Here is a 12,793-nt window from a genome sequence, read left to right as displayed (position 1 = left end):
GCCTGATACACATAAAAGAATGTTCCCAGTCACGTCCACACAGTGAGGCATACAGCTTATTAGTTAAACACTAGTATTGGATCGGTACTCTGTATTGGCCAATACCCAAAGCCCAGGTATCGGCATCTGTATCGGGTCTAGAAAAGTCAGATCGGTGCATCCCTAAAGACTTTTAAGAATTATTCCATCACTGTCTGACCCGTGAACAGGAACATGATCCAATCAGTCAGTGCCTGACAGCTCTTTGCCACCACTGCTGGATGATAAACTGTGGGTGTAATGAGGGACTTTTCACTCAAATGTACTGTAGTTTGCACAGTTCTAGTTTCCATGCCTTCCTTAACTCATGCCTTTCTGCAACCAAAACACCCTCCTCTATCTATTTCAGAGGTTTTCAACTGTTTTTTAAGCAGTTATGTTTTCAAAATGCTCATTTATGGCAACTATAAGGTAAAGCGAACGGTAACAGAAATATAATTTGAGTGAGAGCCAGTTTTATTGAGTAATGTTAAGTAATAACATATACTTGAGAAAATGTTGCATGGAGTGACATTTATTGCCACTGAGCTGAACCCAGCCTCTTTCTGATAGTTTGGAGGTTCTGACCATGCTCAGCAGAAGTGGCACCGACAGCCAGGTTATTCAAATAGAGCACTTAGCCAGCATCTTTTGAAAGGCAGAAATGCCAGGTCAGAGCCAGACCACCCACCATTGTAGTGGGTAGCAGTGTGTGATTACTGTTTGGTTTACAGGTCTGCACACAGCTGTATCCCACCTGTTTTCTCTCAAATAACCACTGTAGAGGATACCTGGAACGACATAATTTTTCATCTATGACAAATGCCTTCAGCAAACGGTCAGTTTCAGCTAAGACAGCATCCCTAATAACAAAGAGCTGGCAGCAAAGTTTGACAGTATAGGATCAACATTAACATTGTGCAAAAAAGTAGACTGAATTACATAGCATAAATAGTGTGTTCTTTTCATACATGTAGTAGCAAAAGTTTTCTACTTTTTATCCAGGATTTACACCTATAACCTTTCAATCACAATTTCTGTTACATTTCTGTTACACCATGCCATCTTGATCGAGGGGTTAGGCCGTATGTTTAAGATTACAAGCTCTGTCTAAGGGCACTTTGACAAGCCATAGTCCGTTTGGCTTGTCCAAATCAGAGTTAAGTTGATACTTTTGGTTTGTTTTCTATTTAGTCTCGTTTGGTTTCACAGTGCAAAAATCAAAGAGGACCAAATAAAAAATAAAATAAGTTGCTGAGGGGCGTGTATGGAGCGAATTCGTCTTTTTTCATCTCGAGAGCTGCCACTTCTATGCAGGGAATCACAGACCTTGATGTAGTCAAAGTTTTTTCACCCTTGACTCGGCACTGATGTGCTCTGCGCACGAATCCCCTCTCCACCAGTTTATCTCAAATGACTTAACAAACATCAATGTTTTTGTGGACTTTATTTAGCATATTCTGTGTTCTCTTCGGACCAGATGTCCACCAAACATCGGACCCCTGCAGAAGACCAGGTCAGTCCTCTCCCATCCATGTTAACCTGTTGTTTACCTGTATCTATCTTAACAAATGCCCGCACAGGCAGCCTGCATTTTGGTTGGCTTGGAAACGAGATCGTTTGCGAGAGGTGGTCTCGTAGCAGTTGATTTGGTTCGCACTAAAATTATGATTACTGTGTTCATAACTGTCCAAACGAGCCGCACTAGAGTTTGAATAAAGTGGAATAAATGTTGGCTTGTGAAAAGCCCTTAAATGTCTGTAGTCCTTTTGTGTTCTTTTGTGTCTTTACATTGGCTGGATAACTGGATTCACAGTTGGTTTTAAACCCTTTAAATAAATCAGTCTGTGAGATCAGAAATCTATCACTCAGCAAAATCACAAGTTTAATGTAATCAGTGCAATTGGTTGTACCTAGGGGTGTAAGAAAATATCGAAAATATCAAGTATCGCGATATTTTGTTTATGATACTGTATCGATTCTCAAAAACACTGTATCAATTTTTAATTGATAGTTTACGTGCAAAAATGTACTCAGTCAATACTTTATTTGATTTGCAAAGGCAAGTGCCCTCTCCGTGTATGTGCCCTCTCAAAGAAGTGCCATGATGTTGGATGTTACAGGGACTTTGATAAATGTAAATTGCATAAAAAAATCTAACTTTTTTTTCTCAGATTTTATGCATATGGTGGTGCGTTCTTTATACTATGACAGTTTTCCTAAAATTAGATTTAAAAAAGGTCTATATATCCGAAGGCTGTGCCATTGGTGTGTGAATGAGTATTTAGATTAGATAGATCCTGATGGACAGGTTGGCACATTGTACGGCAGCCTCAGTGTATGAATGGGTGAATGCTGACATGTAGTGTCTGCTTTGAGTGGTCGGAGCACTAGAAATGTATCATTTACTATAATAGCAATTGGCTTGATTTGAACAAGCGTGATCTATCGTATTCATCTTATCAACTTTCAGGGTAATCTTGTATGATAGAGCACCTCCAAAATGACACTAAAATGTTGGTGGAATCTCCTTTTTAATACATTCTGTACCTTGAGTGGTTTCCAGTGTGATGAGTTCTTCGGTCGAGTTTTTGCTTTTAATTTAAATTTTAGTTGGAGTCAGGTTAAGATTTTGTTTTCATCCTTTTCGAAAAAAATACATTAAATCTCAATGTTATGAATGACTATTGTAAAATCCTTTGTTAAAACATGTGATCAGTGATTTAATTTTGTTTGTGTTTATAGTACATATCGAACTTGTAAACGATCCAACATGCACCAGCTAACACACAAAAGCCAAATTCAAGATCAAAGAGAGTGTCTGAACTGAACTGGAAGGATGTAAAGTGATCAATAAATGTGATCAACCGAGTGAATGGCTGGTTGAGTGGACAATTTCAGGCTCTATTAACTTCATTAATGGTGTGAAAGAGGCCAAGATTACAGTAGGCTTGTCAACAAACAAATCTACAGATGTCAGATTTTCCAGACGTTCTGTTAATCCGATTATCCATCCATCCCTTTGTCTATCCTTCCATACAATTTGCCCCCTTTACTTTATTATGAAATGTTATGTTCATTATTATTTTCTTAACGTTTGGAAGACTGTGTTTCTGTAAAAGACAGCCACAGTTTGCAACATCTTTAAATCAGTTTTATTGGGTGGCCTTAATTTAAGTCTATATCTTGTGTGATGAAGTATTCAGGTAATGGTGTACTGATTTTCTGGTGTTGAAGTGGTGAAGTCCAATAGCTCCCTCTGTAGAACATGTGGAAGACAATGGATATTGATATGGAGCTTTTTGAAAGTAACTACAGAGTCATACAGCACTGTCAGTCTGCTCTTAAGCACCCTTTAAAAATCACGTTTAGACTGACAAAACTGAAATTATGCAATAGATTTTGAGTGGCGGTCAGTGGCACTATAGGGAGTTGCTGAGTACAGTGAAGAGTATGTCACCTCATTGACAGGTACTGTGAAGTGTCGAAGTCCAATAACTCTCTACTGTCAAGTGTCATTATTTTGATAGTCCATTGTTGGTTGAATTGTTAGAATCACCACATTTGAATAGGTCCATTGACCCTGCAGTGCTCTACAAAGCAATTGTTATTGATGTAGCAACTGGCTGCTGGTGAGGATTTTTGAGTAGTTTTTGTAAAGTATTTTAAACACGCCTGAAGGTTTGGAAATTAGCAAAATGTATCAGTGGTTCAGGAAGGTGGCCTTGTTATTGGCCTGAGACCAGCTTTGGAGTCACTATATACTAGGGAAGAATCTGAATACAAAGTTCCCAAGGCACAAGTAATACAGCACTTGCTCATTCTGAATTTCTATTACTGTATTTCTTTTTTATACTCCACTAAAACTCATCCCTGTCTTGTTTTCTTGGTAATGCAGTTGATAGCTAACTTATGGTGCATTTATGTGCTGTTGAGAAGCCCGATAATCTAAAATGTGACAGTTGGTTGCCAAAAAGCACTGCAGTTACAAACTAAACTGTCAGAAAATGAAACCCAAAAGAAGGGGGAGCATACTTGAAACCAGTGTTGACAACTAATCAACTGCGTCACTGGATATGGTGACTTTTAATACCCCTTTAGCAATTTCTTTACACAGAAGGGCCTGGCTAGAAATGCAACTTCTTGGGCATATTTTCTTTTTACAATAAAGTCACGATATTGGTCTGTGAGTCTGCAGTCCTTCTACTCAAAGTGGCTTTGAGTCTCTGGATTGACACCTGCGTTCACTGAGCTGGAAAGAGCAGCAGCGAGACTAAAACAGGTAACTGATGGCAGAGTATTCACAGCATGTGTGAAAACTGCAGGGTTTACTTATTTTGGTGTACTGTACCATACTAATGGGCAGCGCTCACAGGCTGGCAAATCAAGACTTATTTAGATTTAATTATTATATTAACATATTGTAAAATGATGGCTTTAAGTACATCAGTATCAAAAAATAAAAGTAAAAAACAAAAAACAAAAGGCAGATAGAAAGAGAGAAAGAAAAGGGTCAAAGACAGAAAAGACTAAGAAAAAAGAGAATGGATTAGGATAAAGGGATTAATTACAACTAATCAGATAATCCTGGAAATTAGAAGAACCATCTGATTTCACTATCTTCCGGATGAAGCCAAATCCGTATTGGTCGGAAATGAGTTGTAAGGTAATACCCCTCTGAAACTGGGAGAACTTCAACCATATTTGGCACAGAGGGCTTGTACCATACAAAGTTTAACGTTGATATTTGTATGCTTTCAGAAGGTGGTCATTGCTTAATTTAATTATATGAAAAATGTTTCTGAAATTAAAGGGCGATGAAAAAGATGCAAGAATTTTGACAAAACGGATTAAAGATAGTGGTAATAGTTATAAATCATTTGTTCTCTAAGCCATTCAAACGTTACTCAATAGGAACTAAATTAATTTCCAGCCTGAATGACCACATGCTTTAAACCATTAGGGGAGTATTTTAAAAGAAATGCATTTGATTTAACATGAATATTTTGAATATGAAATGGAAGGGTCTTGTTTTTGCTTTGGTTAAATATAGTTAAATTGGAAATCTACCAGTTATTCCAGGTCACACATAAATCTCAACTGTCAGAGCAAGTTCAGTGGGACAGTCATGCATAATAACAGATCATCTGCATATAGGGATATCTTGTGTTTATTGATTCCTGTAATATTAGGACTAGATCTGATTGTAAGAGCTATTGGTTATTTGGCTTGGCTAAAAAGCAGGGATGGCCAAACAAAATATGGTAACGTCAGAATTACTTAACTAGGTAACTTATTTGGTATGTTATTTAACACGTCAGGAAATGCATTGGAAATAATGTTGCATTAATCCCAACCCTGGATTTCAGTGATATTATTAATGTATGATTAGAAAACCATCAATCACAAAAACTATATCTTCATCTGTTTTTTAGGGATTGTTCAAGAAAGTTCAATGAATTTCTTTGTTGGCAATGGAGAAGCACACTTAGAAAAACTGGGACTGAAGTTTGAAACTTGTTAAAATCAATGTGTAATCTTATTTGCAAGTTGAACTGACATTATGTCAATATGCATAGCCCCTATTATATAATATTAATTGATGTATGTATGAGGATATCAACCCTGAATGTTGGAAATCCATCATATACACCTTTAGAGCCTCCAGCTAATAGAAATACCACTTTTTCCACTAAGTCCAATTAGTAGCTTAGACACCTATAGGGAAGAAGTCCATAGTAAACTATTTAGAACACCAGAACATGTTTTCACTCATAAAATCTATATCAAGTAAGTGAAAAGACATACCTATGTGTGCATATGTGCCTGCTAACATGTCAACTGCAAAATTTGCCTGTGTGTGTATGCAAATATAGCCACTTATCTTGTTGTAGCTTGTAATGTCCCCATCCTGACCCATAGGTATAACCCACAGCTGTTGAACTCATGCCTTCCTTTCCTCTTTCGCTGTCTCTCTTTCCCTCATCTGTAGGCAGGTGCTTGTCTGCTGGTACCGACAAGGTAATGGAGAGATAGGATGTGCTCTGACTACTGAACAACTGGCTACACCAGCAATCGCAAGAGATGAAAAATAAGAGAAAGAAAAAGAAAAGAAAAAGGAGTGAGAAATAAGAAGAAAAGGGAAAAGTGTGTAAGAGGAGAAGATTTTTTTTGAGAAAAGCATCAGAGAGGGAACAGCGACTCAGACAGGGAAAGAAATGGAGACTCTCTAGGGATGACAGACAGGGAACACCACCAAGGACAATTTCAGCATCAATAGCGAGAATCCCTTTGAGAAAACAGAGTTGTCGAGAGAGTGAGGTGGTTGATGCTGCTAATTGCTTATTTTCAGGTTTGCTGCTTAAGCATCTGCATTTCCATACAAAGTGACTGACAAGATCCAAAGCCAGCAGGAAGAAAACAAGGGCTGATTTTTCCTCAGGGCATTCGGTTGCTGTGTGGACGCAATGATAAAGTTGAAACTGTGAATAATTTATACGATTTGATTGATGGTCCTTTTCAGCTTGTCTTCCAGGGTGGTCCCAAACCTTAACCTCCAGGCTTTATTACAGCCAGCAGGTGTTAGACATCACAATCATCCAATGAAAGAATGATTCTTTGAAATCAATAAAAGCTGCTCTACTGTCTGTGTTTCATACCACGTGGTGCTATCCTCCATCAAAAACCTAGTATGGTTTCTTCAGCTGCTGCTTGTTATACTCTTCCTACAATGATTTTACAATGGCTTTGATTCAGCAACCCTTAATTGAATATTTATCAAATTCTGCACTATAGCCGATTGCAATCCTCACAAGGGCGATGGATTGCATCTGTTTTCCCTCTGAAGTCTCTGACTGAGCATATGTCTTCTTCGTTATCTCTTTTCACAGTAACTGGTATTGTACTTAATGGTGCTGTTCAGGAATTTGGACCAAAGCTTTAATGCTATTTTCCACTGTTTAATCTCACCTCAAGTCTATTTTTAAAGCCCAGTATGACATATAATGTGTGTGTGACACATTGGAAACAATACCAAGTTTATTTTAACCATGACCACAGGTGTTCCCTAACCTTAACCACGTGGTTACCGGTAGGGGGTTATTTCGCAACAATTCCCCGATCGGTGTACATTTCCCGCTTATTACACGGCTACTTACTTAAGAAATCAATAAATCAATAATAGTCCTCCAGAGTCCGAGATCAGAACTATATCCATAGCAACGGTCTGTTTCTTTATAGCAGCGGCAAAGAACGTGTATTGCTAAGAAGTGAAAGTCAATTATACATTCCATTGTAACACCAGCGCCCAGCAGTAGAGCTACTTCGCCATTTCGGACTGTAATCGAGTCGACTACCATAATGAGGCCAGTTAAACATCTGCCTAAATAAAAATATCATAAATATGCATAATAGTATAACTATTTACTTACTTACATAGTGAGCGATGGACATAAATGGAAGTCAGAAAAATCCAGCACACAGATTTTGAGAGCAATCTCAATGTTTTTCAAGGACCTCCAAAAAAGATGTACAAAAGACCACAAACCACGGATGTATAGGAGGTTGTGCGCTGTGCTTTTTCCCTGCGTGTCAGGAAATAGCCTACAACTACATTAAATTCTGTTTATATCATGCTACTAGCACTACTAGCTACTGGCCGATACATCTACCACAGGCTTACAGCATACAGCCCACGGGTGTATTATAAGATCATAAAAGTGATGAATTTCAGCCAATATATCCATCATTACAGCCGCATACAGCTAGCAGGAAGCTGGCAGAACCAGATATGTCATATGAACGCGCAGGGCGATGTAGTCCCATGGGTCTGATGCACGTCATTATGCCGAGGAAAATAACTCTAGATTAAGCTATTAGTGAATTTTACTTTTATGACCAAATGATTTAAATGAGGGCTATTTGAGTGTTCTTACTGGGAAGTTGATTTACCTAAAAAAAAAATGATCCTCTGATTTACAGACGTCTCTTTATACATTCATGGCTATAGACTCATTGGCGTTTTCATTCCAAAATGGCAGCAGCGCTACGGCAGCGCCATCTAGTGGCCATTGTCAAAAAAGCACCAGAGTTTCGCTTCTTTTCTTCTTTACTCTTTGGCAGCAGTCTGCTATAAAGAAATAACAGACTGTAGAATGCGGTGATTGACCAATCAGAATCGAGTATTCAACAAAGCCGTGTTATAAAGTAATTTAAAATTGATGATGAAGGACTTTAGTAATTTTGTCACAAACTATGTTTTCCCTCCAAATCTAACCAAACCTTAACCATAACGTTGTCTGATTATGAAACAGATGATTTAGTATAATGACTTTGGAAGTCATTGAGAAATGATGTTGTCCTGTCGATAGTAGCATCATAACACTTATATACGTATATACAATATGTCGTTCTAGAGGGCATGGACAAAACAATGCACTTTGTTGATTAATTTGGAGCACTTATTGGTTTGTTTTCCCTTTTCCCGATCAATTTCCTTTAAAACTGAATATCTCCCAATACTGACTCTGATGTGATATTTATATCACAGTTTTTTTTTCCTACATAATATACAGTAACATGCAGTTCAAACGTTCAAATTCAGCTTACAACAGCAGCGCCCATTAAGTGTAATGCACCTGCAATGCAGTGTGTCGCTTCAATTATCTGTTTAAGCATTTATTTATTTATTTTACCTAAAGTAGCTCTGCTCGTGTTTTTAAACATGTTGTCATATCATTGGGTTAATTGAAACGGCTCGCTGCAGTTTTATTCATTTTGTGCACTCCACAGTTCACTTGGGTCACTCACTCCCGATGTTGTGCAGTAGAAAAAGTGGCATTTTTGACAACTGGAGTACCCAACGCAGACTCTTCGGAAACAACCTCGGTGGTGTCACTAAAGGTCCATGAGTGTGTGAGTTTATGAGTGTAAGCACACCGCCGCCACAGTGCAGCAGCGTGTTATGTGATGCGCTTTGCATCAGCAGGCATCGCCGCAACATGGCACATCAGCATATCACATAAAGTAAATGTGGAGTGCTGCCATGAATTCAGGAGTCTTGTTTATGTTATATAACTTGACTTCTCACCTGAAGAGCCTCTCCAGCTATGGCTCACCAGTTTTATCCGATAGTGTCGGTTGCAGAGGCTTGGTTGTTTTCCACCTCAACAATGAATTTCTCTTCCTCCTAATCGTGACAGCTTGCAGAGCTCTAGAGAGGACGTACTATCACCTGACAAGAGCAGAAGTCATGGTCCAATAACTAGGATGTGCCAAGCGAGGAAGCAAGTCTCAAAAAAAGTGCTGCTATTATGGGGTGGCTGTCTTGGTGCATGTCGGAGGGCACAAGTCTGTTTTGGATTGTAGTTTGACTCAAGCTGTGTTTCTATTATCTGGAAACTTGCTGCCAGTAAGTAAAAGTTAAAGAGTGAGTTCCAATGTGTAATTGAATACCTGCATATTTTGTCTAGAAATTATGGAAATTAGTTTAATGGTGTTCAATCCTGTTGGATGCTGTCGTAAATTGCATTCACCTTGTGTCTCAGGTATAACTCACTTCATGATTTGATGACCAGAATGGAAAATCAGAAGTGCTCTAGTCCCCTTGAGAACCAGAATTGACAACCACTGAACTAGCCTTCTTAGCTGTGCTACAATAATAAGACTACAGTATATGTTGCCTTATGTCAAAATACTGAAAATACTGGATTTGATACAAGACATGCTCTTGAGACCCACCCACGAATAACATTATGAGTTTACTTTTTTGAACAGCAAGCTATGTCACAGCCTGACCCAGCGAGAAGATGAATAAAAATAGAAGTGCTACAGGTATACAGGGTATCACGAAGTTAAGGCTGAATCAGATGACGAGCCAGTTGTATACAGTGGATTTTACTGAAACATTGGCATGTACTGTATCACAGTTACCCAGCATATTCAAGAAAATGCCAATGGTTGCACTTTGACACAATGCAAACCTCAGCGACTATGCACATCATGCAATATCCGCTCAGAAACATCAGCTTTGTGGACATCAGCTTTGTGGACATTGCTGCGTTTGCCCTCTTACAAGCTCAAAATCCCCAGGCAAGCAGTAGGCCACTATAACACAAATACAACATCCTTGTCCCAAACTGTACATTAGCAAATACAACATGGATAACCGAGCACAAAAGCAGCATCAACAGACAAAACCCCTCTTTGTGAAACACCAGATTTAGCTTTTAGTAGAGTATTAAGCCTCCCATCAGAGGTAGTATCTACTGTATGAACATATGTAAGACCTGAGGCTCTTTGGATTGTTATGCTGTGAATTGGTTTCCCTGATATTCCCTTTTTATTATATTTTCATGCAATAATTGTACATGCTTTTGTATGACACGTGTTGTATTGTTTAGATAAAGTACATGACTGAAAAAACATCCTTGCACATCTAGTTTATGCATTTGGTGTAGTACTCATTCTTATGTATTTCCCTTTCTATTTTAACCATTTATTGTGGTGGTTATATATTATGGAAGTAATTTGGTGCTGCCTTGAGCTTCAGCTAAAAACAAGTCACCTGTATCAACTCCATATTAAGCCATAATCATGTTATATGCCTTAAAACCATGTTTATTTGAGCACTACCTGAGCTATTAAAATGTTAAATCCTACACAGTTTATTGTGGGCATTTTGGAATATTCAGAATCAGCTGCATTCTTGCAGTAGTGCAGCAGCGTTTCACCACCTGCAGACGCCAGAGGTCTACTTTTGTCATATCTAACAGGTGCTTTATTCTATCATTCCAGTTTTTCATTACTTTGTCAATCAATTTGTTCCTAATGACTTCACATCATTGTTTTAATTTGTGCTTTTTATAAAGACCGATGTATTGGGGCCCTAGGGGACCCCAGTCAAAAGCACCCAATTGCAGCCTATGCAGTTACCTTAACTTGCAGCTTTAGTTATACTCGTTATTATATCAATAACTTACAATATTGTTATTATTAGGGCTGTCAATCGATTGAAATATTTATGATTGTCCATAGTTAAACACGATTAATCACATTTTTTATCTGTTCAAAATGTACCTTAAAGGGAGATATGTCAAGAATTTAAACTCTTATCAAAATTGGAGTGGACAAATAGGATTGTTTTTTGCAAATGTATGTATATATTTATTATTGGAAATCACTTAATACACACAAAACAATGACAAATATTGTTCAGAAACCCTCACAGGTACTGCATTTAGCATTGACTATGACTTGCCCAAAACTGCATGTGATTATCATAGAGTGGGCATGTCTGTATTCACATATCTTGAGGTCAGAGGTCAAGGGACCCCTTTTGAAAATGGCCATGCCAGTTTTTCCTCGCCAAAATTTGGCATAAGTTTGGAGCTTCTGCGACAAGCTAGTATGACATGAACACGGATTCCTTAGGTTTTTTTAGTTTCATATGATACCAGTATCTTTACTCTAGCTTTAAAACTGAGCCCAATACCACCTAAAAATCGCATGTTGCATTAATGCGTTTAAGAAATTAGTGGCATTAAAACAAATTTGCGTTGACTTTGACAGCCGTAAATATTTAAAATAGAATAAATAGATAAAATGTTTGCCATGGGTCCTAATTTAAAGTCACACACTATCAGGGGGGTAGGCACACTCTGTCAGTCATTTTGAAGGAGGCCGATGCATACCTCGTGTGCTCGGTCTATTTTTGTTTTACACAATATGCAAATTAACTGTAAGTTGTTTTTTTTCTTCAGATGACATTAATAACATAACTAATAATGTTTTGAGAAGAAATAAGTTTACATTTTGTTATGATGGTTGTTTTTTACAGTATTTTATTCTTGGGGTCCCCAGAGATTCTAGTCAGTAGTCCTTGTATGTTAAATACGTAGGTTGGTAGGATGACAGTTAAGGGTCTTGCTTTTCCTTTTCTCTTTTGCAGGAGGTCCTTTATTGAGCATGTTGTCCACACTCCTGTGACTGTAATATTGTCTGCTGTGCCACAGAGATTACTGTAAAGGATTGTGTACTAAGTGGCTGTTGTCTATACAGTAATGCAGTTGTAAAGGCAATATGGGTCATTATTTGTACACTTCATCTTCTTGATAGATTGATATTAAGATGGATGGATGAATAGAGAGATAGAGAGAGAGGGAGGGAGGATTAAATCCTAAAATCATGCATGCCCCAAAACACTATTGCTATTTCTTGGTGCTAGCATTGCCTGTGTGCGGTCTCATAAACTGTGCAGTTTAAGATTACACACAGTGTTCCTTGCTTAGCACAGCCAACTCACCATGCACGACATGCTGAGCTCACTTTGTTCTCATCATTTGTATCCTTTTCTACTTTGATTCACATTGGAACCGACTGAATTACATTAATTAACTCACACCTGTCATCACCTATACGGGTTGTAGGGACAACCAGGACCTGGAGAGAAACACGTCGGTGGCATGTTAATGTTACCTTCTGACGACATTTCTTCACATGCATGCATCATGTACATTTACAATTTATCAACGACAGAAAGAAAAGCACTCTCCTCCAGGCTGTGCTCTCTCTTTGACATTAAAGAGAGCTATTAGTAGGAATTGCATAGAGGGAGTCATTTTAGCACAGTAACCTGGGTATACGAAGATAAACGGTTTAGCAGTGACTGTCATTAATGAAGACAAGCTCATTTCAACTCAAATTATCAACGCCTCTCAAGCCATGAAAGCTGCCTTCTTTCTGTGTGTGTATGCTTCTGTCCTGACGAGGATGGAGA

The 12,793-nt window shown here is 38.3% G+C and overlaps 1 long non-coding RNA gene across 1 annotated transcript in view; it reads left to right on the top strand.

Annotated features, from left to right (window-relative positions):
- The first annotated feature begins 1,940 nt into the window (after positions 1 to 1,940).
- LOC119491380 overlaps positions 1,941 to 12,793 on the top strand; it is a 349,936-nt gene continuing 339,083 nt past the window's right edge. Inside the window, exons 1-2 of the long non-coding RNA XR_005207598.1 lie at positions 1,941 to 2,047; positions 3,981 to 3,983. This is a non-coding gene — a long non-coding RNA (uncharacterized LOC119491380). The remainder of the gene's footprint in view (positions 2,048 to 3,980; positions 3,984 to 12,793) is intronic.

This window comes from Sebastes umbrosus, chromosome 7 (genome assembly GCF_015220745.1).
Source record: "Sebastes umbrosus isolate fSebUmb1 chromosome 7, fSebUmb1.pri, whole genome shotgun sequence".
Classification (NCBI taxonomy): domain Eukaryota; kingdom Metazoa; phylum Chordata; class Actinopteri; order Perciformes; family Sebastidae; genus Sebastes; species Sebastes umbrosus.
This window is presented reverse-complemented; position numbering and strand designations above follow the sequence as displayed.